We start from the raw sequence: 25,947 nt of genomic DNA on the forward strand, positions 1-25,947 counted from the left end.
TGTCATAGTCTTAATAATCAGATTCTGAGATCTGGGAATCTGCATTAAAAATATCTAGTATAGATTTCTGAAACATTATGGTTTTGCTCATGTTTTTTTATTTCAGCTGCAGCTGGTAATAGTATGTAATGCCCCAAAGATCCCCTTGTGGGATAGTAATTAGATGATGCCGTCACATGCATAATATGGAAATGTGGCTCCTGGTGGCACCATAGGTGAGAGAACACATTCATGCCTGGTTTGTCTGAACCGTGGCCACAGTCACAGGCTTCTGGTTTCTGTTCATCTGCAGTGACTGTGGCTCTGACCCACAGCACTGTGAACTTGCATTTGAACACTTGGCCACTTTGGAGTAGCTGGCAGTGAGAACAAGAATATTATGAGAGGGGTTTATATCATCCACCGAGTGAAGGAAAAACAGGTTGAGCACCTGCTTTTGCTGCCTCAGTGAGGCCAAATTTTCCTAAAGTGACATTGTATTATATATGCATTGATTTCTGCAGATAGGACAATTAATTTGGAGATAGTAAAAAAGTGGTTCATACTCAAATCTATCAAATAATGAAATGTTGGGAGTCATTTAAAAATAATTACTCAAATAGCTTATCTGTATAAATGATAGAATCTGTCTGCTTTCTTTGTGCTTGTGTTGTGTTTGAAGTTAGCACAGGTTTTTATTTTTTAATTTAATTTTTTTTTTTTACAGGCTAAACATATTTTTGACTGGCATGAACCCATTCTACTTTCACGCAGTAAATGTAATTTTACACTGCTTAGTGACCCTCGTGCTGATGTACATCTGTGATAAAACCGTCTTCAAGAATCCTGGACTTGCTTTTGTTATGGCATTACTTTTTGCTGTGCATCCTGTTCACACACAGGCAGTGAGTATAATTGGAACTCAATGAAATAACAACCAAAACAAATGTATTTGTATGTATCAGCTTAACTGATCTTTTTTTTTTTCTTTCTTTCAAAACCAGGTGAATTCAAAGCTCTACTGAAGTGTTTATCTTTATATAAAAATCATTCTGCTTGACCACTTTTCTTTTTGAATGTTCAAATTGACTTTTTTGCACCTTGAGGATTTAACTGCTTTTAAAATAGCCACTATTATTAGTCCAAGTAATAGTACATGGTATTTGCAGAAAATTTAAATCCTAATGCGTCTTTAAACAGCAAGGGGCATGTTGAGATACTTGTCATGCTAAGTCATTATTCCTGCCCTATATTTCTGTTTTACTTTTGCTCACTGTGCTTTGTATTTATAATATTTGTGAAGCAGAACTGTAAGAGCTGGAGGAGGACCAAAAACAGTTAGAGTGACATCCTTAATGTTAGAAAGAGACTTAGGAGGCTTACCAATTATTTTCCAAGTTATTTAATAAGAGGTGTAGTTATTTTGTAGTTGATGAAAACTCTTGTTTTGAAATTATTGATAGTTTAGATCTATGGCCCCTTTAAAATATTTACTTAATTATGCACTGAATGAGGTGGCATTGTTGAACTTCCTTGTTCTACATCTTAGTAACCATAGCTAGTTTATTTCATGTACATTGCTGGAGGCAGAGGATGTCTTTCCAAGAGTACATGGCCCCACAGTTTTTTTCAGTCTTTTGCAAAGCCTTAGCTGGCATGCAGACACTTTCCCAAAGTCGATTGTGTAAGAACACACCAGCAGGGAAGATGGCACATTGGTTCTCTTTTCTTAACTTATTCTCTCACCTGCCCTTTTCTCATTTGGACAAAAATAAGAGCTGGGTGTAGGAGCATGTCTACAATGCCAGTGGCTGGGGAGGCTGAGGCAGGAAGATTTCAAGTTCAAAGCCAGCTTCCACAATTTAGCGAGTCGCTAAGCAACTTAGTGAGACCCTGTCTCAAAATAAAAAAATTTAAAATGGCTGGGGATGTGGCTCAATGGTTAAGCACCCTGAGTTCAATCCCTGGTACCAAAAAGGAAAACAAACAAACAACAAAAACTCCTAAACCAGGAATACTGTCATACTTCAGAATCTACCATGCCTGAGGCATACATACCCTTGAGTTTCCTTCTAAAGGAACAGACTATTGGGGTCAGGAGGCTTCCTTCAATTAATACATGATACATTGAGGAAAGAACTTGTGATCTCTCCCTGTCTTATGTGTTTAGTCAGCTTTTTCGCTACTGCAACTAAAAGACCTGACATGAACAATTTTGGAAGAATAAAAATTTATTTATGGGTTCACAGTTTCAGAGGTCTCAATCCATAGACAGCAGGCTCCATTCCTAAGGACTTGAGGTGAGGCAGAAGAATGTAGTGAAGGGAAGCAGGTCACATGATGATCAGAGAGCAGAGAGTGAGATCTCCACTTGCCAGATACAAAAATATACCCCCAAATCCCTCCCCCAATGCCCCACCTCCTCCAGCCACATCCCACCTGCCTTCAGTAATCCCATTAGGTGATTAATTCACTGGGTTAAGTCTCATCATTTCTCTAAACCTTGCATTGTCTCACACATGAGGTTTTTTTTTTTAATTTTTTTATTGGTTATTCAAAACATTACAAAGATTGCAGAATCACATCGGTTACACATCCACATTTTTACATAATGCCCTATTAGTAATTGTTGTATTCTGCTACCTTTCCTATCCTCTACTATCCCCCCTCCCTTCCCCTCCCATCTTCTCTCTCTACCCCATCTACTGTAATTCATTTCTCTCCTTATTTTTTTTCCCATTCCCCTCACAACCTCTTATATGTAATTTTGTATAACAATGAGGGTCTCCCTCCATTTCCATGCAATTTCCCTTTTCTCTCCCTTTCCCTCCCACCTCATGACTCTATTTAATGTTAATCTTTTCCTCCTGCTCTTCCTCCCTGCTCTGTTCTTGGTTTCTCTCATTATATCAAAGAAGACATTTGGCATTTGTTTTTTAGGGATTGGCTAGCTTCTAAATATATATATATATATTGTTGTTGTTGTTGTTGTTAGCTTCTAAATATATATATATATTGTTGTTGTTGTTGTTGTTGTTGGTGGTGGTGGTGGTGGTGGACCTTTATTTATTTATATGCAGTGCTATAAGAGTCAAACCCAGTGGGCCTCACACATATTAGGCAAGTGCTCTACCACTGAGCTACAATCTCAGCCCACACATGAGCTTCTGGGGGACACCTCACATCCAAACCAAATATGTATTTCTATGAAGAATACAATATGGTATTAGAAATATGGATTGGTGGCTCCTGTTGATGTTCTAAGTTCAGAAGTTCAATAATTGTAGAGATGCACAGTTGTATGTTTATTTGAACTGACCTAAGAAATATGATTTGACTAATTGGTTTGATACTGAGAATTGATTTGGGCAATCAGGTTGTATGATGGCTATTTTCCACAAACAGAATTCTAAACCTTTAAGCCCTAGGTTTTGATAAACTTGTATGTGTGTATACTCGTGTACACACACACACACACACACAGACTGATAAAAATCATCATATAAAAAATGACATTGTTTAGGTAATTTTCCCTACTCTGAGTACAGTAGACTGGACAAGATGCTTGTAAGTAAAAGAACGTGAGGTATAAGTAATGGTCCTTTGGTAACTCTTGGTAGAGGATTTTTGCTTTACTTCTACAAAACTCTGAAAGTAAATGGCTGTAATGCCAGTTAACTCTAATGATGGATGTGTTTAAATTCTTTGCTTTTGACCAAATTAGAGGAGGACCTGGCTGATTTGTCTGCTGGTAGATCATTAAAAAATTGTGTAAGATGATAGATCACTTTGTGATAAGTGCTGGTAACTTCAGAGTTCCAAGAATTAAGTCATTGCTATAACACGGATACTTCATTCTCATTTATGTGGATAATCTATATAAAGGTTGCAGGAGGAATAGAATTGGTGCTTCATGCTGTCTCATTGTTCTAAACAAAAGGTAATAAGATTCAGCCACAGATAGCTAAACACATAATTGAAACTTGCTGCACATATCAAAATATAAGCTTTTATACTTAATAATTTTCATGTTTTCTATTTTAGTTGTGATATATTGAACAATTATGAATTAATAATATTGGGTATAGTAATACAGGGTTAAAATTTTAACCTTTAGAGGCTTTTGGCCACATGAAATTTAAAAAATCAATTTAATTATGGGTTGGGGGACACAGCTCAGTGGTGAAGTGCTGGCCTAGAATGCACAAGGTCCTGGGCCTGAGTTCAATCCCTAGCACTGCAAAAAAATTTTTTTTAATTAAATATGATTTTTTATTACAGAGAGATAAGATAATAAAATATTTTAAGCATAAGTATGTAATACATTTAAAAATGTTGAGGGGGACATAAAATAAGTTCAAGGAGATAGTGTCAAATGTCTACTATTCAAAGAAGAGCCTGTATATGATCCTGTAAAGGGCAGAGAAAGTGCTTTGAGCTGCTTTCCTGTCCACATTCCACTGGGTACATTTAGAGCAGTAGCACAACCTTATTTTAGAACACCAGCATGACAGACTTTAGATACAAACTTAATGAGATGAGAGAGATACCTGAATTTTAATGTTCTTTTTGGTCCTAACATGAAGAAAAATAATCAAAGGCTGCCAATCCTAGCCATATAAAATATACGATGCTGGGTCAGTGTTGTATTTTAATCTAAGACCACAGACCAATATTTGTTTCTGACGAATAGTTTTTAAAGTTCAACTGAAAATTTATACTTAAAGTGTCTTGGAGTCAATTATCACAGGAAAGATCAAACAAGTAGGGAAACTGCAGATGTAATTCAATGGTTTCAGAGGGAAAGCAGAAAGCATGGGCCACTTGGGGCAGTGTGATCATGAGCTGATAGTGTTTAGGCTGGATTTGAAGCAAACAGGCAAATCCTATTAGCAAAATGACCTTTAACGAAGGGTTTCAACAGGCTTTTGTGCTAATAAAAATACAATCCATAGTAACACAATTAAAGGTGCAAAGGAGTCAAAAAGTGGATATGTTAGGGAAGACATTTACATTTGCAAGAAGATGAGGGAGGTATAGAGAAGAAGGGAAAAACTTTGACCTACAAAACAATTTGTACTGCAAAGTAAAATAGAGACTGCTATATTTCATTATAGATTTTAGAGAAATAGAAAGAAAGATGTACTTGATAGAAGATATAATGATAAATTATTTAAAACTATTTAAAACAACAGAAGACCTTGTTGTGGTGGGGGAAGGGAATTACTGGGAAGTTTCTCCCTTTTGTTAAAAAAGAAAAAAAGTGAGACCAGACCATAAGTTATCTTGAACAGGATGGGGAATTTAAAATTTGGGGATAGGATTTAGTTTAAACACATTGATATGATCATATATAAACATGCTGATGTGATTAAAGGCTTCCTTTATTCATTGTGAGATCATCAAATAGGTGATGAGTATGTGCTTGGTGTAGGGCTGCCTTCTCTATGCTGGGGGAATAAGTGAATGGACAGCAGGGACCCCATCCACAGGTTGATGGTCACCAAGCTCATAGGAAAGCAAAGAAAATAGGCACATAAATAGATACAAGACAAAGCAACATGTTGTAATAACACAAGAACCCTAGAGGAAAGAAGCATTTTTCCAATATAAATATATAGGGACCAATTCATTTCTATACTCACTCTTTCAACAAACATTGGAGTGCCTATAATACACTGCCTATTGAATAGACACTCTGCTGGACAATTGCAAAAAAAAGAAAAAAATTAGAGGCAGACTTACTTCACTTTAGTCCCTGAGATTCTTGGAAATGTTTCCTGACATTGTATTTCTTGGGAAATAAGATGTTTTTCTGAATCCTGAAATCATAAGAAAAATCAACAGAGAAATTGGGAAAATTACAATTGTCTTCTGAGAAAACCCCATCATCACAGAGACTTTACTGGTTTGAAGGAATGCACTTACATTAATTGGAAGCAAGAGGAGAAAAAGCTGATACATGGAGTTCCAAGGTCAAGGCCATTTCCAGAATGGGCCAGGAGGACAGAAGAGAACGTTAGTTGTGTTCTGATTAGATCAGGCTGGCATGTAGCTGTTACCACATGCTAAGTATGTGTTCCTGGCCCTGTCTGATGCTAATGGAACTCAGTCTTACAAATAGAATAAACATTAATAACTTTATAAAATAGCATACTTTGTAAAAATCATATGAGTGGTGTTCAAAAAATACCAAGTTTTGAGAGCAAGTTAAGTCTTAGTTAAAATTCCCACACATGATTCTATTACTCTTGCTAGGAGTTCTGTATTTTACATTATAGGTTGAGCATCCCTAATCCCAAATTCCCAGTTCCAAAATGTTCCAACTCTTGACGCTTTTTGAGTGCTAATATGATGCTGCAAGTGGAAAATTCCACACCAGACCTCATGAGGTAGGTCACAGTCAAAACACAGGTGCACTAAAAATATTGCATTGAATTACCTTTAGGTTGCGTGTATAAAAAGTATATGGAAACATAGATGAATTTTGTGTTTAAGGTTCCATGCCTAAGATATCTCATTATGTTACGCAGATATTCCAAAATCTGAAAAAAATTCGAACTCTAAAACTCTTAGGGTTTCAAGCATTTTAGATGAGGGATACTAAACCTGTTTAGAATTCTACACACTGATGCTTTCCCAGTGGGTGAACATTTTGTTAAAGGCTACATTTTCCAGGTTACAGCTACCCTCTTGGTGGTATAGACCTTCAACTTGGGGCCAGAATACATGCTGTTCTTTTGCCTATGTTTTTCAGTTGCCCAAAACTGACCAGTTACTTTTTTATTTTCTAATGAACTGTACAGTTTCAACCACATTGTCATAGCATCAAGTCCAACTGGCTCCCACTTCACATTCCCTTTCCACTTCCCATTGCACCCCCACTTCTTTTCATGTGCTCCACACTCTTCATCACTTTCTGCCCTTCCTTCAGGAAGCACTCCACATATCCTCAGACCTCTTTCCCTACTCCCATCCTCTGACTGGAATGCATCTCTGTTCCCTTCCTGGCTGAGGCTTCCATTCCCCTAGTCTTGAGCTTTCTGAAATCCTCCTTGTCCATCTTTTCAGTGTCAGATTGTAAAACCATTCCCCTGTGACGCCTTCCCAGATCCTACAGTCAAAATTAAACCCTCCAGTCTTTTCCTGGCAGTGATTTTTCCTCTTGTGTTGCATGTGGTTTCCTTGTATCATATTTAATGCCCTCTTCTAACTCCACCAGATGCTTAAGTCCTCGAGGCAGGGTGTATCCCTCCAGTTGGCACAGTGCTTGACAAATAGGCACTTGGAAAATTCTTGTTAACAGGAATAAAATACACAGTTATTGAACATGATGATCTTCACTAATTGAATCACTAGAGTGGCTGCTCTAGTAGTTGATGATGAACTCTTTGCTTTTAGATATCTAATTCTTTGCCCCAAAGATCCCAGCTCAAAGGTGTATAGAACAGGTGTTTGTTGAATGCTTAATGGTTTGGTTTGGCCAAGGAGCCTGTTAGTGTCAGCACTAACGTTTCAATGTCCTCTCTGAGCTTCTGCTCAAAGGGTTACTACATTCTATACATCCAGGATATATGTTGTTGCTGCTGCTTCCAAAATGGCTGAAGGGCTTAAGGACACCTATAATGCATTAGGTATGCCTGCCTCGCTTGTAATTGCCTCACTCCAACTTGCTACTCCTGATATCAGTTTGCAAGTCTTGTTCTTGGCCACATTGGCGATACTGTAGTGCGTGTCCCTCCAGGCCCAGACTCTAGGCTTTCTTCTGAGACTGCAGCAGGCTAGATGGCTCTCTGTGGAACCTTCAGGAAGTCTTGCAGTGTTGCTCAGCTAAATGCTCAAGGAAGCAGAGGTGCAGACTGAGTGGATCTAAGCTTCACACGTGACCTGTGCCCAATTGTTGCTTTACTAGTTCTGAGGTAAGCCTTGACAATGGTGATACCACACTGCTCTGCCTGCCTCCCTTGAGTCATGCCGTCTACCTGATTTGTCCCTCAGGTTCCTTATAGATTAAGCAATCAATGAACAGTGTGTGGTCCAAGCAGCCAAATTAGGTAGTAGCTTTTGCTCTCTGCTGCGATACAATTCTTTGGCTGTGTTTAGGTTTCTCTTATAGGTTGGACTACACCAAGAGACTAGAATTTTTCTTAATATGTGACTTGCTGTCAATTGGTATGTACAATATGTCAGTGTGTACAGTATACTAATTGTCTAGTTAGTATATTTATGCATATTTTAACTATATATTAGACTGCCTAATAAAATTAGATTAAGATATCATATATGTACATCTTAAAGTGAAAAGACAATTTCCACAATTCGTACAGGCAAACCTTTGTGAAGAGTTCCACTCCCTTTCTCTGAAGGGAAAAGGAGGAAGGGCACTGGTGTTCATCAGGCTGGCAATTTCCATGTGTCATCAGTGACGACAATATGTGAGGTGGGGTTGTTATATTCATATAAAGATTACCCCAAATCTCAGAAATTGAACATAACAAAATCAAGTCTCAATCAGGTGACAAAAGACATCTGTGCTGCTGGTGGGTGGGCCGCTCCCTGCTGTGCCATCGCTTCTCCCTGTGACCACAAATTGTGCCCTAGTGATGAGGATGTTCACGGGTCTGCATCCCAAGAAATTATTTTCTGCTCTTGTTGATGGATTCTCCAACACCCCGTGGGCCTCAGGTGCTCTCCTGATTTGGGTGATGTTGTTTTTTGGTGCCCGAAATGTCACCTTTTATCATTTCCCTCATGAACTGCTCATCTAGCTCTTTGGGGACATTTTCTTAGAAGCACTTAAAAATTTAAAAATCTGTATCCCATTTTTTCCTTTACAGTTTTATTTCTTGGACTTTAAAATATGAAGAGAAATACACACATCCTGTGAGGCAGAATAATACGAGTCATCTGTCTCCCACTCCACTTCCATTCCAGTCCCCTTTTGAAGTAACACATTTTTTGAAATAACTTTAAACTTAATACACAGAGTGACAATATTTTTCAGACTCACTAATTTTTAATGTTTTTCCACATTTGTTTTATCACTCTTCCTCTCTTTCTCCCTCTCTGTAAAAATATTGTTTTTTGAAATATTTGGAAGGAGTTGCATAATTTATACCCCTTTGCATGTTAATAATTTAGTGGTATATTTTCTAAAACTGAGAGTATTGGTCATAATTTCTCTGTAGTCTCCTTTATTTTGGAACAATTACTAATCTTCAGTCTTTCTGTTATATAATTTATAGATGGCAGTATGATTCAGAATTTAGGTTGAAGTGTCTGTATTATAAAATGTTTTAAATACATTAAATTGTAATATATAAATGTTATTATAAAATTATAATATAAATACGCATATTATGTTTTATAATTTGTAACATGATTAAAATCAATAAATGTAAAAAACCATTATGAATATATAACATATTATATGTAAATACATAATACATAATGTATAAATATTTAAAATGTATGAAATTTAATGTATTGCAAATATGTAATATATGCATGCATATATAATACACTTATATGTGTATAATTATATACATATATATGTTTACTTATATATGCATATTATATATGCAATATTATGACAATAGATTATAAAAAGTTGTAATTAGGAATCATGATGTAATATAAACCAGAATAAATTAAAAGGTAATAAAAGTTTAGTGTTATAAAATACTAATATAAAATTTTATATAGATTTTATATATTATTATATATGATATATTATTATCATATTTAATAGCATATTTATATCTGTGTTTTTATAGAATGATGCTGTGAGTTTGCTTTGGTTTTTTTTCATGATTATATTCAGGTTATATATTCTTGGCTAGAATAATGTATAAAGAAGGCATCTTTCTCGGTGCTGATTTTGATGTGAATGTGTAATGCAATGTAACACATTATCTCCATTATGTAATTAATTCTCTTTATTTTTCTAGAGAAGTAGTCAGTGGGGAAGACGTTGAAGTCATGCTAATATCTCTCACTTCAGGAAACTTTACTGTTTAGATTTAGCATCTATTTTCAAAAAAACTTTAAAATTTGTTTTTAGGCAAACATGACAGTAGAGTATATTTTGACATATTGTACATACATGGAATATAACTTCCCATTCTGTGGTTGTACATGATGTGGATTTCTTCACATACGAACATAGGAAATATGCCAATTCATTCTACTCTTTCCTATTCCCCTTTCCCCTCCCTTCCCTTCATTCTGCTCTGTCTAATCCAGTAGCTCAGTAGTAGAGCATTTGATTGCATCTATCGTTTTATTTGTTTTTATGTTTGTGTTTTGTGATACTAGGGATCCAATCCAGGCTAGTGCACATGCTTCGGAAGCACTCTACCACTGAACTACACCCTGCCCTATTGATATTTTTGGTATTCATGCTCTATCTAGCCTTTTCTTTTTGGCAGCAAAAATGTTTTTTTCACCTCCCTTATTTCCCCCACATTCATTAGCTTTTCAGTGAAACCAGAGCTCTCCTTGTTTCCCATCCATTTGCTTGCTCTGTGTAGGCATGCACTTCTATACGCATCCATTCTTTCATCATTTGTATATTAAACAAATGGACTCACAGGTTTCTGTTTTCAGTGGTTTATAATAAATCATGGTCCTTACTTATTTTGATATCAAATTGTCTCAGGTTTGGTCAGTGGGAGCCCCTTGTTGCTGGCTTCGGTGACCTTTTGACTTTAATTTTTGGGGTCCTTTTTTACTGCTATGAGAAGATGATAGAAATTTTCTTGATTCTTTCCACCCTCCTCTCAGTAATCAGCCCTTTTTTCCAGGGAGCCAATGTTCTCTTGAATGGGGACTGACTTTTGGGTGTGCCAGGAAGTTACTTTGCTACTTTTTAGCCAGTGCAATGGCAGATCTTAGAAATATGCACACATGCGTGTACACGTGTACACCCCCCACACCCACACACACACACACACACACACGCACATACACATAAACTTGCATATGCATATACACACAATTGCATGAACATATACTCTGGTGGAATGATTGTTAGTTCAAACTTATTCCCTTTCTTGTCCAAAATATTGATTCCTCAGCTTACTTTTTCCTTCTATTCTATAAGTATATAAATATCCTCTGCTTCATTACCACTGTGGTGTCCAAAGATTAGCAGTGTCACACACTCCATTACTGCTCAAAAGAATATTTATTTTATTTTTATGATACTGGGGATTGAACCCAGGCCTTATATGTGCTAGGCAAGTGCTCTATCCCTGAACAACACCCCAGCCCTCTTTTTAAGATTTAAAAAATATAATAATAAATGAATAAGCTTTGATGCTATAAATTGATCCTCTTTACAAGAGAAGTTAAAAATAAAGTTAAGCATGAAAATCTTGTCACTTCTTCTTTTTCTCCTTCTGTAAGCTTATTGTTAATTCTTACTGATCAGAGGTAGTCATGTCAGAATTTGAAGAATAATATGTATTCTATTTTATTATACTATACTATTTTGTTACATGATATTATTCATCTACAAACAAAGACATTTCTCTGAGATTTTTCTGACAGAATTTTCTGAGTTTTTGAATTTTTCTTTGTGTTAAACTTCATAGGTGGCTGGGATTGTTGGCAGAGCTGACGTGTTAGCGTGTCTCCTGTTCCTGTTCCTTCCTCTCCTACAATAGGTATGTATGGCTCAGCAAGCCCTCCTCTGTGATTACAGCCATGCTGTGTGTGTAGAGTGAGCATCTGCTTGGAGAGAAGGGAGGCTTCAGGGTGGTGCTGTGCTCATGAGCTCCAGGGATAAGATCTCTCTTTTTATCCAATACCGGGCTGCTGTCTCTTCTATGCCGCAGTCTGGCTGGGCACAAAATCACGAGCCACTCACAGCTTTGTAGATTCAAACAGCAATTCTTTATTCCCGAACTCATACCGGCTTTTCTTTTCTTTCTTTTTTTTTTTTTTTAATGAGGATGTAATTTCTAACATGTAGAAAACGACATTCTCTGACCTCAGTTCCTACCCTCTTTCTGCAAAGATAAACATAATTCTGAATTTGGCACTTTTTATTTCTAGGGCATTATTTCTTATATATACACCAGTGAATATCAAGTCATAGTATTTTGAAACTTTTCATGAATGTTATCACTATTTTTTTCATTTAGCATTATGCTTTTTAGATACATCAGTGTTGATATATGTAGCTATATTTCATTCATTTTTACCACTCTATAATATTTAATTATCATAATTTAGCCATCATTCTAATTTTGGAATTTAGGCTGTCCACATTTATGCTCTTATATACTGCTGCAGTGAGATTCTTGTGCATGTGTTCTTGTGCAAATTCACAAGGCTGTCTCTCTGGCACAACTGTTGAAGTGGAGCTGCTAGGTTAGAAGCATGTTCACTGGGTCACATCCTGAGTCATTGCTCGATAAATGACTATAGCAATCATGGAGAATCTCCTTTGTTTCATATTCTCGGCATCATTTGCAAGTATCACACTTTAAAATTTTTGTCCATCTGGTGATTACAAATTTTATCTCAGAGGATTCATAATAGAAAATGTAATAAGAGTACATCAGATGGCCCAGCTATGAACATTATTTGATAAGATCATCATAATGTCTAATCCTGAATACCACCAAAATCAAATATTATGAGAAGACCATAGTTGGAATGTGAGGGGTAAAGAAGTGTGTGTGTCTGTGGGTGCCTTGGTGATCACCTACGGGGGACTAAGTTCTGATCTTCTGGAAATCAACATGATAAGCTGTAAAAACTGATAAAAAGAAATAATAATGTAATTATGTTTAAAAAATATATATAGTGTGGTAACTACCAGAAGCAAAGGGCTCAGAGACTTGGGGATGGTTGCTTCGAGGGAGTAGGACCTGGGGGTTGGGGCAGGGTGCTGGTGTTTTGGTTGCCAGCCTGGTCATTCCGTTTGACTTTGTTTCTCCTCCCTTCTCTGCACAATTAGGAGCAACGGGGTCATCCATCAGCATAGCCTACAGCAGCCTGGGAGCCCCCAGCCCTCCTCACTGGCAGCCCACCCCCACCGGGAGAACGGGAAGCAGCGGTTCCCTCACAAGGGAGCATGGGGTGGCTGCCATTCCTCACTTCCACCAGCACCCAAGAGCAGTGGATTCCCAGTGTCACCGCGAGCTGTGTGGTCCCTGATGAGGTACTGGCCTGGTTTCTTGGCTGTGCATGTTTTCAGTGTCCAGTATCTTACAGTGCCACCTGTGATGCTGGAAAATTAAAGCATTGAGTCGACTCTTTGAGATCCCCTTCTCTCCACATTTCCCTCCTTTTCCTTTCCTTCTCTCCCTTCTTCCTCCCTTCCTTCTTAGCCTATATTAGATTGGATGAGAAAGGAATAGCTAGGGGATGCAGGGTGATAACCTGTGGTCTGTGATACCTACCTTTTTTCTGGGGGAGGAAGGTGCTCTCCCACTACCCCCTCTCTTCCCTGCTCTTTTTGTTTGCCATGAAGTTAGTGCAGCCCAAGTATGGGAGGAAGTCCAGGGGACTCTACTCCTCTAGCGTTTTAGAAGATGCAGGAAAATTGAGTATGAAATGTTTATTGTTTTTCTTTCTTTTTTTTTGAATGTTTTAACTTAGCCATGAAAATTAGCAGTATTTTTCAGCACAGGTGTGCTCACTAAATTACATTGCTTCACAAATAGCTCAAACCAAGGGCAAGTCAGAATTTAGCACACATTTGTTAAAAGATATATAGACATTTCACAGTTTTAAAGGGTTTCTTTGAGCAGTGATTAGTGAATTGCCAGTCCAAACCACCGCTGGTCTGAAGCGCTAATGCAGGGGAATGAAGAGGAGACCTTTACAGGGCGAATACAGAAGCAGAGCAGAGAAATATTTGATGGGTTAAAGTGTGGTAGCATCCTTATTTAGATCATCCAGGGGAAAGTCCCTAGTTAGACATCAGTTGATGATTTCTGATTGATTAAGCTTGAGTTTCATTTTGCCATTTCCTCTAAGTTGTGCTTTGGTTTGCTTATGTAAAGTCCAGGGTGCTAGAGCAGCCTCAGCTGAATGGCCTCCCAGTTATTTTGACATATGGAACTTCTATTCATACTGTTAACACTTTGCTACTTTAGATTCCTATTCTTATTTTTCTGTGTGGTCCATTAAAACTTTATCCTATCAGGGTCTTTGTTTTCAATAATTTCCATTTTTGGTGATCCCTCCAACCCCCTTCGTTACTGGGGACTGAACCCAGGGCTTTACCCATGCTAGGCAAGCTCTTTACTGTATAGCTAAGCCCTAGTCTGCTTTGCTATTTTTAATTTTTTAACACTCATTGCTTGAGTGTTTGCTTGCTTGCTGGATTCATTAGTGTCTACTGAGTGTCTGACATGAGTCAGGCAGGTTCCAGGCACCAGAAATGTCCTAGCAAATATGGAGAACTAGCTGCTTGCTTTTGTATGGCCTTCCTTCTGGAGAGAAAGACATACAACATTCAACAATGAATGAACAATGTGAATGCTAAGCAGAGCGTGAAGCTGGAGGTGATGAAGCATTACTGGTGGATCTGGGAGAATTTGGCTGGCAGATCAGGGAAGGCCCCCTCAATGCTGAATGAGGTGAGGAGCCAGCCCTGCAAAGATCTGGGTAGAGAAGTTTCAGCTTGAGAATGATGATAAAGTGGGATATTGTTGGGGGTGGGCAGGGCCCAGGAAATAAAAGGCCATATTTGTCATAAAAGCAAGTGTGGGTTGTATTCTGGATGCATTTGGAAGATGTGTTAGTTGTTAGTTGCTGTGACCAAAATACCGGACTAGAACAACTTAAAAGAGGAAAAGTTTATTCTGGTTTCTAGTTTCAAAGCCTTGGTTGGCTGATTCCATTGCCCTGTGCTTGAGGTGAGACAGAACATCATGGCACAAGGGCATGGTGGAAGAAAGCCACTTCAGCTCATGGCAGCTAGGAAGCAAACAGAGGGAGAGGGAGACAGAGGAACCAGGACAAGATATAGTCCATGCCATGCCCCCTGTGACCAGCTTCTTCTATCTACCTCCACCTGCCTACAGTTACCACCTAGTACTCCATTCAGATTATTAATCCATCAAGTGAATTAACCCACTGATGAGGTTATACCCTATATGATATAACCATGGTCTAAAAGTTTAACCTCTAAACCGTGCTATACTGGGGACCATTGCTTTCAAAACACGAGCTTTTCCAGGGGCATTTCTAGATCCAAACCATAACAGAAAACATTGGAGGTTTTATTTTAAAAATGTGGAGGGACCTGATTACATTTCTTTTCAAAAAGTTTTCTCTAGATTCTTTGTGGTGCATGGTGTTTGGAAGGCAAGAGTGAAGAAAGGAAAAGGCTTAGGAGGCTTTATATGGCTGGGTGAGGAAAGAAAGGATCTTGACTGAAGGTGACAGAGAATGAGATAAAACAGTGTGGTGACTTTAGGAGATATTGTGAATATGGCATGTGCTGATGTTTGGGACGGGGAAGGGGGAAAGAAAGGAAACAAGGATTTTCAGGTTTCTGGCTTAAACAGTTGGGTGGTCTAGGTTACTGAGAAGGGAAAGCTAGGAAAGAACTGAATTGGGGTCTCTAAGAATTGGGAGTAGATAAAACTAAACCAAGGTGCGAAATTCCTGAGGAAAAGGAAAGAAGGGTGAAGGGTCAAAATGTTGAGAAAATCTGGACCTGTGGTGGAGAGCCATGGAGGAAAGGAATATGAAGCAAGTGGGAAAATGCAAATTTCTTTTCCTCCCTCATTCCCTCCCCCCCTCCCTCCCTCCCTCCCTCCCTCTCTCTCTCTCTCTCTCTCTCTCTCTCTCTCTCTCTCTCTCTCTCTTTCTTTCTTTCTTTCTTTCTTTAACAGAAGGCAAAGTAGGAGGAAAAGGGAGTTAGGAAAGGGTTGGAGATTATGAAGGTGGGACAGAAGTTAGACTGCAGTGTGACTGTGAACTTCATGAAGGTAGAATCATGTTGTGTTTGCTTACAGTGGCATCCTCAGTTTCAGATGCAGAGCCTGTCTAATAGCAGTTGCTTAGATATTTTTGAAATGAAAAACTTAATGAGTGTGTTATGATCTAGATATGAGGTGTCCCCCAAAAGCTCGTGACAACACAAGGAGATTTAGAAGTGAAATGATTTGAGTTATGAGAGCCTTGATCTAATCCGTGCATTAATCCCCTGATATGGGTTAACTGGGTAATAACTACAGGCAGGCAGGGTGTGGTTGGAAGAAGTAGGTCATTGAGGATGTGGGTTTATATTTTGTTCCTGTTGAGCAGAGCTCTCTCTGCCCTGATTGGTACATCTTGAGCTGCTTTCCTCCTCCACACTCTTCCGCCATGATGTTCTGCCTCACCTTGGGACCCAGAGCAGTGGAGTCAGCCATCTATGGCCTGAGACCTCTGAAACCCTGAGTGCTGAATAAATTTTTCCTCCTCTAAAATTGTTCTTGTCCTGTCTTTTGGTTATGGTGGCACAAAAGTTGACTTAAGAGTGGATCATGAGAGTGTATAGAATTCAGTAGAGATGAAACATTTTTTAATAAATTTGAAAATGAAGGAATAAGGAAAGACATGTTAACTAGAGGAATGTTTAAATTTCGTGTGTGTGTGTGTGTGTGTGTGTGTGTGTGTATGTAGAGTACCTGTAGAGAGGAAAGATGCAAGATGCTGGAACAGAAAGGGATACAATGACATATAAATACCAGTGGGGTGCTATTTACTGTTTAATAATCGACCTTCCAATGGAGAATTCTAATTTATAGTGTTTGCCAATTTGCATATAAATATTTCTGACATGGCTAATTTCAAGCACAAGTGTGACATCACTGATAAGATTGGGTTTGCCTCCCATTATGCAGAGTTTCTACCAGACAGATTTAATAGACATAAAGTCTCAAGAGCATAGGTAACAGTAAAGTGAAGTGACAAGCTTTGAGTCCTTACTAACTTTGCTTTAAGGGCAGTTTATTTAAGTTTATATAATTTAATTTTCAATAATGGTTGTTTTTAATAATCAGCTTATAAAATTTCTGACAGCATAATAGCTGTTCCAGCACACCAATGAAGAGGGTCCTCCAGGGGGTGGGAGAAGATTTTTATCTGTTATCTATGTGTTATCCCACGCACCATCACTGTATCTGCTGAGCGTTGATATTGTAATTCCCACTACTGTGAGCAAACTGAGAATCTTAAAGGTTAACAAACTTTGGTCCAATTTACAAAGTTAGTATGTGGTAGAGTTGGGATTAGAACCAAGGCTCCTTGACTCCTACACCTGCGCTTTGCCTCTTGCCACACTCAGAAGTTCATAGTTGAGGACTTAGCTCTGAAGTGGAAGCAGACTCTGCTATCATTCTGAGAGGCGCTGTTCCCCGTTGAACTTTCATGGGTAGAATTATTCTTGCAGTCATCCGTGTATCCACAAATGAGACACCTTGATTTACTTGGACATTGGTGCTGGTACCTTTGAATTGGGGAGAGTTTGGGTGCTAACACATGGAGTTCAGTGATGTGCTTTTGTTGGTTACTTTTTATTTTTTCAACTCTAAGCACCAGGCTGTTTTGGAAAGGGTAGTGGAGAGCTGTAGACTGCACAGCCAGAAGTAGGCCAGATTCTTACCAAATTAATGTGTTTCTGGGCAAAGACCATTTCTCCTCCTTGAGAGTAAAAGTTGTCATAGATTTCCTCTTTGGGAAAGAAAAGTGCCACACATTTAGATATAAGTGTGATTAGTATTAAATTTTTTTTGAACAGTATGCTTATGCCTTTGTCAGAAAGTGATCAGGTAAATCAAGAAAAAGTTTAAAGATGCAATCCTATTCCACCATCTCTGATTCTGTAGATAGAGCATTTAAATCATGGCTCTATCACTTGATCCTGAACCAGTTATTTTACCTCTGTGAGCCTACATGCAGCACACTACTCTCAGATTGGTTGTCAGGATCAAAAGTAGTGTGTATCACAAGCATGTAAATCTGTTCCTGATCTACCATGGCCCTCCAATGAGCAGATAACATGTCTTTATTATTTGCTTGGTATTGTGAAGACTGTATTATTACTCTCATGTGGGTTTCTGATCCCAAGGATGTATTGTGCAAGTGATGAGCCTTCAGGGAATGAATTTGTATGGGAGTTCCCTTTTTTGGTTGAACTTCTGCAACTTTGGTTGCATGCATTGGTATGGAGCTAACAAAAAATTCGGCTAACCACTATTAGGTAAAGTGTTTTTTCTTATTTTTATTTTTTCAGAAATTATCTAACACAGGAAAAATTCAAACTCAGGGAAATCCTAATGGAAGCTATTTATTTAGTGCCCTGTTTTAATGTGTGATTTAGTAATTGTCCTATAAGTAGAAAGTATAATGAAAAAATCTTTAACTGAGCATATATATCCTGGAATCAGATGGCATTTCAGTTGATACTATCTTTTACTGAATTATTCTGTGTTAAAAGAGAAATGTTTTGTATGTAAATATTCCTACCCATCCCACCCTCTTCAAAACATCAAATTCATACACAGACACACTTTCTCTTTCACATTAGAAAGCTCAGTGAATTCTAAATGTTATCCTGAGCTGCAGGTGTGGCTCAGTAATAGAGCTCTTGCATAGCTCATATGAGGACCCTGGGTTGCAGCACCAGCACTGCAAAAGTAAGTAAGTAAGTAAGTAAATAAATAAATAAATAAATAAATCTTGTGTTCATATTCTTGATTGATTTAATATATAAATAACGGTGACCACTATTGGCATTGAAGATGATGAATTCTTGGCTGTTTCCTTTTTTCTCTGTGACCCTGCATGTCTATTATGAGCCATTCATTAAACAATATTTGCTAAGCACCTACTGTGTGTTCCTGGCATTATTTTTTGGTGCCAAGAACTATATTTCAGTACCAAGAAATTAGCAGTGAAATAAACAAAACCCTGCCCCCATAGAACTCCGCTGAGTGGTGATCATTATGTTTTTGCTTCAAAATGGGCTTGTTTTCTTTTACTCTCAAGGAGTGTGTCAGACTATAGTTCTATTTTCACTTTAGTGGATCTTAAAATTCTTTCTTATAAATAACCTTGTACATAAGGATGCAAATAAAAGAACCAATACAGATTTAAGACTAGAGAAGAGTTTGGCACTATAGTGAAATTGTAAGTAATTAAATTCAGGGGACTTGGAGAGGCATATAAATACTGTGTGACCTTCACTGATGAAATGGGTAACTGATCTTTTAAGTGTCATTTTAATGCTTTTCTCTGTAGACCTTGCATTGCACACTTTTCCCCCAAAAGTAAGAAATGCTGTACAAATTGAACTCCTGAGATAGGATTCTGAACTTTTATGCCACACACTCATGGTTCTGTGAGGAAGGCAAAAGTGTTTTAGATCATCATTAACAGCCTCACGTTGGCTATGAGAGTAGCTCAGGGAGCTAGTGAAATGAGATTTGCAGGTGACAGGAAAGAAAAATACCTGTGCTAAAAGCCTGTAATATTGATGAGTAATAATAACTGGATTCTCTTCCTCTTCCCCCCTGTACACTGTTGCCATTGATTGATTTCAGATGAGCCATTTTTCAATCTCATTCAGCTCCTGCTTTCATAAATGGAATGACTGTATGAAAAGATGCGGCGTTAACTAATGTGCCTAAACAGAAAATACATCCAACATTTAAAAATGGAGTATATATTTATTTAATAGTTCTCCCATCCCTTTAAAATCTCTTTATGAAAAGTGTAAACCTCAGTGACCAGTGCATGCTAAGAACACGAAGCACCTCATAGACACCGAGCACCTCTTGGACATAGACATTAACCTATATTCACATTAAAGAGGTTATGCAAATTCTTTAATCGCTATTTTGTTTAAAAATCTGGGCCACATTTTGCCACGGAATCAATGTTTTTCATTGGTATAAACCCTTCAGTCATTAGATGGTAACTGTGATGGAATTGGGGGAGGTAGGAGCATGGTGTTGGCAGACCCAAGAAAGCAATGACTTTCAGACTGCATTACATAATGATGACCAAACCAACTGGCATAATTAAAGATATTTATTGCCAAACAACGTTAGAACAGTTTATGACCAAGGTGCACACATGAACATAAGATCAAAATGAAATCCTGTTCTGATCTTTGCCCCATATGGACCCCAAGCCTTTTCATAATTTGTTGACAATAGCTTTTGCAAAGACTTAATATGTACCCTTAATGTGTACCTGGGTTGCAGGTGTGCTCAGGGAATGTTAAGGCACTGGAGGAGGGAAGTGAGTGGTTATTGCAGACAATTGTCCTTTTATGGAGAAGGAAATGTTTTACTGGCAAGGATGAGCAAATGGTGATGTCTGCTATAGGACTAATAGAAATGCTGAGAAATTTATTTTGAAAAATACTAAAGCACTTAGTTTTAAAAATAAACTGAGTGTATCAGTTAGTGTTGCAAGGCTTCTTAACTGGTAACTGTGTTTTTTGGGATAGGTCATTAGGGTGTGTTTTATGTTCTTTGGTCGGTTGACATAGAAAGCTGGTTTCCCAAGTTCCTTTAGTCATTTTTTTTCTCTCAAATATGCAACTTAGCAGAAAAGCATTTTCTTTGGTGGAGAAAGAATGTGAAGATAAGATTTTTGTTTGTTTGTTTTATTCTGACTATTAGTGGAGAGTGATACTGTTCCTTCTGAACCAGACCAGAGTGTGTGCTAAGGCCAGAATTACCTTGCTGAGTTCATCCAAAAGTTTATTGAATTCTGATTTGATTCTTGAACTGAGCTTAGTAGAAGAGCAGATCATTTCAATAAAGTATTTCTTGGCTTCATTCAGAAGTTAGCACTAAAAGCTTCTTCCAAATAAATCACATGCTACGAAGGCAAAATTCCTTTTAATTTATGAATAGCAGTCAGTGGAGTTTCTAACTGCTAACAGTTCCTGGTTTGTGGTTCATTCTGGTTAATCTCGATTGGGTACTGATTCTTGGCAATCTTGACTCCCCTGTGAATTTCAGTCAGTGGATGTTCCTGTGTTTTCCTTCCTCAGTGTAGAGCAATCAAGCTTAGGCATCTGCCTCCATCAGGATGCACAGGGACATATGTTGAAAGAGAAAGCTATTAGAATGTAGGCATTTCTGGTTGGCATGAAATTCCCCCAGTGTCACAGTAGGCTCTTGGAACAGGATCTCAGGTCTCCTGCTTTTCTATCACCTTAACAGACACCATGTGGAATCCTCAACTTCTGGTCTGTGCTGCTTGGAGGGTGACAGCTGTGACTTCAAGGCCACCAACCAGCTCTCCTTTCTTTTGCAGAACAGTCAGAGCCCTTAGGGTGTTGTTGGGGGTTTGCTGCATTTCTTTGCTCTTTTGGTTAATGCCACTACCACCCACTTTAATTTTTTTTCTCTCTTCCTCTTTTTCAAGGTAACCTGCTGAGAATTCGGAGTGATTGCAATAAAAGTAGCATGAGTTCATCTTGTAAACATTCAGGGAATATATAAATAATTCCTTCAGGAGGATGTTACTCTATGCTGGGTAATAGATCACCGTGGTTTCAGATAATTTGGTGGGATTTCCAGTTTGTTGTCCCGAAAATTGGCACACGTTTTAATCTAGATTTGTGGATTGTAGATTCAATGTGGCAGATTTAAATAATATATACAGCCTGAGGGAAACATTTAAAAAAATTTCAAGAAGAGTTTGGAGGGACATTTTGTTCAGCAGAAGGAAAACAGAATTGTAGAAGTGCAAACGATTTGAAAATTCTCTTATAGTTCCGAAGCTTGCATTCTGATCATGATTTCCATCAACACTGATCAACACTGCAAGTACCCCAGTAGCACGTACCAGTGGCCAGAACCATGTAACAAGTGTTACACACACCTTACAATATTAATTCTTACAAAAATCTTTGAGATAGGCGGCTTATATAGTAGTAAATAACATGGATTTCTACCAGAGTGCTCGGGTTCTGATTGTGTGCCACTGCTTACCAGGTGTATGAGCATTGCAAATTGTTTCAACCCTCTATCCTGGCTTCTTCCTATGTAAAACTGTAATACTAGTACCTACCCCATGGGGTTATGGTGACAAACAAATGAGTTAATGCAAATGAGTTAATATGTGTTAAGAGCTTATAATAGCTTTAAATTGTGAGTTTTCATAAATTTTGAGATTTAACCCTTTTCCCCCATATTTATTTTAGGCAGAAGACACTGTGGAAGGATTATTTAGAAATTGTTTCCCTTCATAACCCCTCCCCCTGTTTTTGCTGTATTTATGATGGAGAGTTGTATTGCCTCCGTTAGACTTGTTTATAGGGTTTGGTTAATTTCCTTTTGTGAGTTTACAATATTTTAGAGGAAAGTAGATTATAAACGGAAAGCATTCCTGTGGCAATGATGGAAAGCCCATCAAAGTTTGGCAAGGTAATAGAGTGCCCGTGATCAGTATCCTGAACTGATGAATGCCATCCTCATTATTAGTTGTCCCCCAACTCATAGCTATTCTTTGCTTCTGAGACTGTTGACTTCTTTTTAATGAAATCTTTTGATGTATTTAGAATGACTATTATATAAAACATCACTTTAATAAATAAGTCATTAGTTTAAAACAATAAAGTAGTGAAGACTTATTTTAGTAGCTTTTCAGACAGATAATCTTATAACCATATAGGAAGATATATTTCTTGTTACAGATTAATGCACTTTTAATGCTATTTATAGTATTCAAACCATAGTCTTTATTACTTCATAAGCTAGAAATGCTATTGATTTTGAAATCACCCTAAGCTGCTGTTCCCACGAGGGGTCCAGCATTCAAGATTTGCCCTTTAATGACTTAACCTATACAATATTGGTCAAATGTTTAAAGGGAACATAAGTATGGATTTTTAGGGGATGAAGGCAATTAACATATCATAATTGGAAAAAATGAAATAAATAAAACCCACTAACCTCAGACAATTCAGAATGGCATGGAGGGAAGGAGTTGTCCGTGTTTTAGGCTAAGAGGTGGACATGCCCTGAGTAGGTAATGAATAACTGTTGTATTTCAGTGTTTGAGTGCTGGAGTGTTTAGTTCCTGACAGTTAAGTTTTCATACTTTGCATTTGGCTCTGTTAAGTGATTTTTCTTTGTGACTGTGAAAGGAATGTGATTTTGTAAAAGGAATAATGATCCCTACTGCAATTATGATGAAAAAAGCTTTGATTAAAAAAGCAGTCTCTTTAATTATAAAACAGTAGTTTGGGTTGTCATGCAAAGTTCAGGAGAAGTAGTATATTTTTCTCTTCTTTACAGCTGCAAAGGACAGGTAAACCTTTCAGATATGTGGAGATTGGCAGCCAATCTCCAGCCATTTAGAAGCAGACAATAGCAGTGTGATTATGGTTGAAGACCAAGAGAACAGAATGTCCTGAGCATTAAACTCTCATTGTTGCTCCTCCCTTGTTGTTTATGAAGAACTGGAATAATGCAGCACTGCTGATTAGTTTTTGTTTTTCTTTCTTTTTCTTTTTTGTTTGCTTGTTTTTTGGAAGAGAATAGTTTTTTCCTGGCTTGCCCTGGAGATAAAGAAAGGAGAAAACAGAATGGAGAGGAGCCCAGCTGATGGAAAACTGGGTTTTTCTTGGCTTCTAAGTTGTAGTTCTTGGGCCAGTTATTTACCTCCCTGGATCTTGGTTTTTCTTATCTGTGAAATGATACAGGGGAGACAGGGGAGGGTGGTCTCATGTCAGTTGATACTGTGTCTATGATCTTTTCTTCAAACATGCATGAAACTGCACTGTCATGTTTCCTCTTGTTTAATTACCATAATCCACTGGCATGTGTGCAGTTGGAAGTTTTGTGGGAGTTGGAGGGTGGAGGTTGACTCTAAAATGAGATATTGTAATGACAGGTTCTCATGAGACACTAAACAGACTGTGAAGGACATTTTGCTAGTGTGTCTTTTTTCCCTTTTCCTTTTCCATCCTGGATTCTTGACTCCTAAGTGCTTGGAACTTAGGTCAAATATATTGATGGAAAATGTCAATATTTATTAAGATTAAATGCATGTTGTTTTCAGCCGGATTATCCCAGAGGTTGTCAAAACTGTACATTTACAAACTGACTCTTGTTGATTCTTAAAAGGAAGTTCATTGATACATTTAATTAACATTTATTAAACAGTTATGATATACAAATGTTTTAAGGATCATTTATTCCCAAGCCCAGAAATTTATAAATAAAACTTTGTTAAGCAATTTGGGTTATTTATTGGTAGGACATACCCAAATCTCTATCACCCACGGGTGTATAATGAGGCTGGTTTCTGGTCTCAGAACTAGCTAAGTTGACACATTTACTCTTTTTTTTTTTTTTTTTTTTTTTTTGGTCTCTTAAGGGCTTCATAGTCTTCATAATCTCTCTTCTGCTTTTGAAAAAAATTGAAATTTATATTGTTTTCCTTTTCTCCTCGTTTAAAAGATGGGGTTAATTTGACAAGTGCAGAACTGCCTCAACTCTAGCTTCATACAGCCGCTCAGTTCAGTTCTCTGTAAGAGGTGAACTACAGTTGCTGTGTCCTCACTCCAAATTCTCAGTAAGAGATTCTCATTGGCCCAGCATGGATTAGCTTACATCTAAATGGTAGGGAAATCTTACAAATAAAAGGATAATTTCTCTGGCAAATGCAATGATAGAATTATGGGATATAAAGGAGATGTTATTTTAGCTAACCTGGTAACTTTGGCTCAGACTGAGTCTTCATAGATGAAAGAGGTAGAACCATCTGCAGGCAGAGAACCCAACATGAGCAAAGACACAGAAGTATGTGATAGCAGAGCGTGAGTGTGCACACATGTGTGCTTGTATGTGAGTGTATGCAACTACAGCAGCTCAGGACTTGAATGGTGGGAGATGAGACTGGGGAGGCCAGCAGGAGTCCTGTGATGGAGGAGGCTGGGAGTCATGCCAAGGGACTTTGATCCTGTAGAGGAAGGGCAACAGTGCAGTGGCATGCTTATCCGATTTAGATTCCTCTGTGGGAAAGTCTGCTCATAAGGCCAGATGGAGCATATTATTTAAGTGTGATAATTAGAAAATTCAAACCATTTGGTACTGTTTTGTTTTTGAGAGTGACATAATGGTAGTTCTGAGATTTTTACCATAATTGAATCCTGCATATTTATGAAAGCTCAATATTTTCTGTTAAGATGGTCTCTTGTATAGACGTTTCTTTTTTTTAATATTTATTTTTTGTAGTTGGACACAATATCTTTATTTTATTTATTTTTATGTGGTGCTGAGGATCGAACCCAGGGCCTTGCACATGCTAGGTGAGTGCTCTACCATGGAGCCACAACCCCAGCCCAGAGCCACAACCCAAGCCCTATAGACTTTTCTTTATCCCTTATTATAGTTTTATAATTTTGTAGTTTTCATATTTAAGAAAAGTTAACAGGAACCTCAAGGATGTGTTTTCTTAGCCCTCTACATGGAGAAACTATGTCATTTATCCACATCTGCTAATTGGTTTAAGCTTTCTCAATTTACAATTGTCTTCCAGGAAAAAAAAAAAAAAGAAAATAATTGCAACCTCACAGGATTGCTAATACCTTCCTATTATTCATTCAGTATGCTAAGTTTATAATTTTGATTTCCAGTTTCTGATTAAAATAATCATTTCTTCTTGTGTGTATTGTGTCCAAGCAGCTGTTATGTTTTGTACTGGAACAGATGATTACTTTTCTACATGGCAAAGAAAATGAGCAGATGCAAAGTAAATATCTTTTTCTGGCTTGATCAATTGGAAGCTCTGTAACCTAATATTGACCATATTTTCCTAAGCGATGCAGTAAGTGTGGCTCAACATCAGAAAGCAGCTACTAACTGCCAGGAATTCACTTTGGCCAACATAAATTCTGACCAAATCTGTATCTCACTTTCTGAGTCCTAGAACATAAATAGTAATAAACAGTTTAATGTTCACACAATGAAAATAGTTATG

At 37.8% G+C, this 25,947-nt stretch overlaps 1 protein-coding gene and 1 pseudogene across 2 annotated transcripts in view; both read left to right on the forward strand.

The window, feature by feature from the left end:
- Positions 1 to 11,703, forward strand: part of LOC308658209 (protein O-mannosyl-transferase TMTC1-like) — a 34,670-nt pseudogene extending 22,967 nt beyond the window's left edge. Inside the window, exons 2-3 of the transcript XR_014024307.1 lie at positions 707 to 884; positions 11,577 to 11,703. The product of XR_014024307.1 is annotated as a protein O-mannosyl-transferase TMTC1-like (transcript). The remainder of the gene's footprint in view (positions 1 to 706; positions 885 to 11,576) is intronic.
- The window catches only part of LOC308658409 (importin-8-like), a 74,943-nt gene continuing 60,636 nt past the window's right edge, over positions 11,641 to 25,947 (forward strand). Inside the window, exon 1 of the mRNA XM_081311022.1 lies at positions 11,641 to 11,648. The gene's annotated coding sequence lies outside the window, so the exon portion shown is untranslated. The remainder of the gene's footprint in view (positions 11,649 to 25,947) is intronic.

The sequence above is a fragment of the Spermophilus citellus genome, assembly GCF_964194105.1.
Source record: "Spermophilus citellus genome assembly, chromosome: 10".
Classification (NCBI taxonomy): Eukaryota; Metazoa; Chordata; class Mammalia; order Rodentia; family Sciuridae; genus Spermophilus; species Spermophilus citellus.